Raw genomic sequence first — 5,687 nt, 5'->3', positions numbered from 1 at the left:
GTTGGAGCCACCAAAAGCTACTTGAACAAGAGAAAATGTTATTGCTTTTTTTTTTTTTTTCAGCATTCAAATGGGAAGGACAAAAGGGGGGCAGGAGAAGATAATTTTATTATGTATTTAAAAGATAAATTGTATGTAATAGTTTTGTGTAGTTTGTGTGTAACTTTTTCATTATACTGTGTTATAGAAATGCTTGTTTTATTCCATATATTTAAAATGGAATAAATGAAATTTTTAAAAATTCAAATCATATTTCTATGTGGTGATGTGATAGGGAGGAGAGGAGAATGCCAAAATTGGGGGAGGGGGGGAAATCATTTTCCACAGACAAGTTCCTTTCTCTGAAACTTAGGTTCTCCACCTGTAAAAGTAAGTATTGGGATAAAATGATCTTAGCTTCAGGGGTACACTGGAGGCAACAGCTTTCTGCAAGACAATTGTTAAAAAAAGATTCAGTATGAAAATTTACACCTCAGAAACTGACAAACATACAATCAGGATGAATTAATCAGTATTTATAAAGCTCCTATAAGGTGACAAGTACTGCTCTAAATGCTAGGAAAAGTGTTGAAGAACAGTTTAGTAATGCAGATTAACTTTACTTTCAGAGTACTTGCTCCTCAATTTTTACCTGCACAACTGGCTAACATCTTGTGCAGTTTTAAATCCTTTAATGTTTAAAACAATAAGCAAAAAGTCATAATTTCTGTGGGTAATTTTTGTACAGCTCTTTTGACTTATTTACTAACAATGTAGTTGAAGGTAATTTTCTACTTTGGTTTAAAAAAAAAACTGCCTTAAAATTGGAGTTGCATAACTTCTGACATCACTGGAGTTTTTTCTTGAACTTGAACAGTACTTCCGTTAATAAAAGCAGGTTTGCAACAACATGAAATGCAGTTTGTAGGGCTTTTTTTTTTTCTTTTTTTAATGCTTTATTAGGTTAGCTTTTTACATTACCTCCCCAAACAATGCCAAAGGTCAATCTGGGAGATAAGACAGCTGGCTCGTGAAGACATATCTTATGTAGCATTCATGTCCTGAAACTCTGTGTTACCAACAAGTGCATAATAAAGATATTTCTTGTATGAATGTAGAACAAACAGATAGTACACATTTATAATGGAAATTTGTGTGGACTTAAGAGGTTAGGAAGATGGGGAACATCATATCTCAATAACAGATGTGCCTCAGCATTAATGAAAGTAACTTTTCTCAAGTCCTTCACAAGGTTGAACGCTCAGGCAGGAAGTTGGGGACTAGAAATAGGAAAAAAGATTTTAAGCATTGACCAAAGGTTTTCAATGTAATGGGCTGGGTTTACATAATCAACAAGGGTTTTTTGTTTTGGTTTGGTTTTTGATTTGTATTCATTGTATTGACTACTCCAGTTGAATGAATTGCGTTAAGGAGGAATTTCACTGAAATGTAAAATTTCCTGACCAACAGGATGATTTCAGAAAGGCTTGGAGAAACTTACACGAACTGATGCTGAGTGAAACGAGCAGGGTCAAGAGATCATTATATACTTCAACAATAATACTATATGATGACCAGTTTTGATGGACCAGGCCATCCTCAGCAACGAGATCAACCAAATCATTTCCAATGGAGCAGTAATGAACTGAACCAGCTACGCCCAGCGAAAGAACTCTGGGAGATGACTAAAAACCATTACATTGAATTCCCAATCCCTATATTTTTGCCCACCTGCATTTTTTATTTCCTTCACAAGCTAATTGTACACTATTTCAGAGTCTGATTCTATTTGTACAGCAAAATAACGGTTTGGTCATGAATACTTATTGTGTATCTAATTTATATTTTAATATATTTAACATCTACTGGTCATCCTGCCATCTGGGGGAGGGGGTGGGGAGTAAGAGGGGAAAAATTGGAACAAGAGGTTTGGCAATTGTCAATGCTGTAAAGTTACCCATACATATAACCTGTAAATAAAAGGCAATTAAATAAAAAAAAAGAAATGTAAAATTTCCAAAAATTAATAAAAGGAAAAGAGTCCAGAGATGCTACACCAGACTGCCAGAAGGGTTGAAGATAAGTTGACAATCCTTCATCTAATTATAAAATTTGATCTCTTTCTCCTTCCATCTACATAAGAAACACAGGAATGATGTGGCTCTCTCCTCCCAGGAAAAGTAATTCTTCTATTGTTGCTGAGTCCTGTCCAGGTCAGTTTCCTCATTTGGGGTTATAGTGTAAAGATAGAGTGATTTGTCAATTCTTTCTACAGCTTATATTACACACTGAAGAAACTAAGGCAAACAGGATTAAATCACTTGCCCTGGGCTACACAGTTAGTGTCTTCCAGACTTTAGGTCCACTACTCTATTCATTATAGCACTCACACTACTTAACCACCTAAATATGTCCCTCCCTCAATAAGCTCCCTTCAAATTTATTCACTCTCCAAATGGCCTCTAAAATAGAAACTGAGATTTGTCCAGCTTGGGAACACTTATCCAACACCCTCATTTTACAGAAGAACCCGAGGCTTAGGAAGTTAAATCATTCTCAATGGAGGCTATAATTTTAATGCAGCAACATGTCATTTTAAGAATAACATGAACATTTTAATGCGGTACCATGTCAAACAATGAATAAATGTCATACATTAATAGATTTACATAGCACATCACTTTATAAATACAAAAAAATCAAAACTTTTTAACTATAAATTAGATAAATAAAAATGTTCTTTGAAATCTCCAATTCCCAGAACCAAAATTAAACTGCAGTTGTTCAAGAAAAAGTCCAAAATGTAAAATTCCTACTGATTTCAGAAGAGAATTCCTGACTACAATTCAAATTTGCCAAATTCTTATTTTCTTTTCCTTAAAATTCACCAACACTTTTCTAAAAGAAACCTAGTCAGTCCAAGCAATCAGTCACCGTTTCAGGGAGAATGCAGATGCCAAATGTGGCTTTAACATCACATTTAGTTGGAAATTACATGGTCTTAATATACACAGACTGAACCACATTTATCTGGCATGCAAAAGCAGTTGTCATTAGAAATCTCTTTGCTTATGAGGGTGAGACACTGTTCACAAGGTAGACATCTTATTTGTACCTATAGTAACATGTAAACATTGCACATTGAACCTTATGTGAAAAATACTGAAATGGAACAAAAACCTTCCAGGTTCCAAACATCTTTGACTTTCATTTTGCTCTATATTTTCAATGGTTGAAAACAATGGTTGCTGACAAATCTCCAAAACTTTTTCCTAGTATGGATATTCTTATGAGCATTCTTAAAGCTCCTTTTAAACTTTTACAGCTCCCCTCTCAAAGCCTTTTACTATATGAATATATTGAGAATCGTCCAAAATCAACTTCATATCATGTTGAGAAGAAGGTATTCCAAATACAGCTTGTCTCCAATTTCTTGCATTAGTCTGGCCACTTCAACAACAACCGGATTGACTTCTCCATCTGGGAAAAAAAACAAAAAAACAAAAAAACATTTTCAACATGTTCAAAATTAGAAGAGGGAGCCTTGATATCTGTAAGTAAATTTCTCAACTAAAAACAAAGACCATAACAGCAATTTTCTGATCCAGTTATTGATTTTGTACATTTCTACCAACTTCAATTTCTATATTTCTATCAATTTTCATTTCCTAGGTAAAATTAGTGCTATTCTCAAACAAGATTTTTAAAACATCTTAAGATGTTATTTTAACAAAGAATAGAATTTTAGGTAAATGGTAATGGAAAATACATGATTTAGGCCATAAAATCCATTTGAACTAAAAAAAGAAAAATTTTTAAAAATTAAAAGGCTGAGGCACTTGATTTAAACAAAATCTTTCCAGGTTCCAAACATCCTCTTTGGCTTTTATCTTGTTCTTGATTTTCAGTGGTTGAAAAGAATGACTCCTAGGTCCCTATAAGCTCTAAATCCTACTTCTCATGCTGGCTCAAAAGAGCTTTCCACATATTAAGAAAAATCCAATTTATCTGTGTCTCTAAAAGCAAAGAATACAAAAACCACATGTCTGATACAGTCAATTTTAAGACAATAATTTACAGCCTTAGATATTTAGTTTGCAGAAGACAAATTGAGGAGCTCAGTTACAACTTCCAACTTCTAAAAGGCAAAGAAGTAAATTTTGGGTGTTTTATTGAGCAAAAAGAAAAGGCCCTCAAAATACACTAGACATTTATATATGAATAAACCCAGTCACTATTCCCATCTAGGGAAGGCGCTAGTTCCATTCCTGCTATTTTTCCAACTATATATGTGTTTGGGGATGAGGGTAATGCGTGCTGGACATCGGGGTGTTGCTGCAGCCCAAAGAATCCTCAAAAAAATCCGGTTAAAAACAAATCGAAGGGCCTGGACATTGAATTTCTTCGGAGCAAATTTCTCCCTCGGCTGTTATCTCTCCGCCCCACCCCCAGTGTGGTCAAGTTCAACAAGTGATCCCTAAGCCTCCAGTATTGACTTCTTTCACAAAGGAGACAAAATTGCAATAGACTCACAACCCGTTAAACCAAGAGGCGGGAGACTAAAAAAACTTTTATGCTGGACCCAAGCATTTCTTCCTTCCCTCGGGCCCCAAACTGGTCCAGACCCAGGAATCGGGAAAGCCTCCTCGACACTCCATCCCCTCCGATTTTCCCCCATCCTCCACCCCAGCAATCTCTTCTCCAGAACCTTCCTCTCCCTTTCTTGGATTAGAAATCTGACTCTTTCCCATTTTGAAATCAAGGCGCAAGTCCGGAGTAAGGCTCGTCGGCTCAGCTGATTTGAACAGGACTTGGGTTTGAACGGTCCTCCACCAAATCAGCAAAACCTCACTTAAAAGCTTTAAGGCACAGTTTTGTACTTGTAAAAACATCTAAGGTCTCGCTAAACTAGAGCGATAAGTAGCGGCCTCCGCTTACAATACCCGAGTCCCTCTTCCCCATCTCAGACCCAGCTACCTTTCTTATCTGCAGGTTGCAGAGGCGAAGGACTGGACTCACTTAATGGTAGGGATTCTGGTTCGTTCTGCCCAGACATCCTGATCAGACGGAAGTTCTGGCGAGTAGGCAGAAAGGGAGCAGATGGATGATAATCCTTGCTCTGGAGGGTCTCTGGAGTCAGGGGCAGTCCTGCGACGTGGACGAGATCAGAGGAGAGCGCGTTAGCTTAGAGACCCAAGTAGTGTTCCGCTGCTCTCGCTGCGACCTTCTCCTGCCTTGTGATTAGGGTTCCCGGAGCTCTGACTCAAAAAAGGGACTTTCCCAGTGACGTAGGGAAACCTACTCCCCACCCTTCCACCCCAGCTCTCATGATCCGCCCCGCCTCATCTCTCCCCAACTACGCTTAATTAAACCTTAAAAAGGCCAAGTTAGGTCCTTTTTCTCCCTCAGCAGCTGAACTACTGGAGGATTAATTTCCTCTCCCGCTAGGGGAAGAAAGAAGTAGGTGGACTGGAGGCCGGCTGCACTTGTGGCTCCGGGCCAGACTTGCCCGAACAAGCTCCTGGGCAGTGGAAGTGTTTGGTGGGGGGAGGAGATGGCAGGAACAAAGCTGTCCCTTTTTCCTTCCTGATGCACTGCTGCTTTTGTTCTTGCTGATTCGGGAGACCCGGGCTGAACTACCTTCCCCCCCCCCCACCCCCACCCCCAAAAAAGCTTCTCTAAATCCAGGAAGAAAGATAAGAGGCGAG

The 5,687-nt window shown here is 38.2% G+C and overlaps 1 long non-coding RNA gene across 1 annotated transcript; it reads right to left on the bottom strand.

The window, feature by feature from the left end:
• Positions 1–2,531: 2,531 nt before the first annotated feature.
• LOC105749327 lies at positions 2,532–5,379 on the bottom strand. Its single transcript, XR_001120483.3, has 2 exons — positions 4,957–5,379; positions 2,532–3,459 (listed from the first exon to the last, which is right to left on the bottom strand). It is a non-coding gene; the product is annotated as an uncharacterized LOC105749327 (long non-coding RNA).
• Positions 5,380–5,687: the final 308 nt, after the last annotated feature.

The sequence above is a fragment of the Sarcophilus harrisii genome, chromosome 1 (assembly GCF_902635505.1).
Source record: "Sarcophilus harrisii chromosome 1, mSarHar1.11, whole genome shotgun sequence".
Classification (NCBI taxonomy): domain Eukaryota; kingdom Metazoa; phylum Chordata; class Mammalia; order Dasyuromorphia; family Dasyuridae; genus Sarcophilus; species Sarcophilus harrisii.
This window is presented reverse-complemented; position numbering and strand designations above follow the sequence as displayed.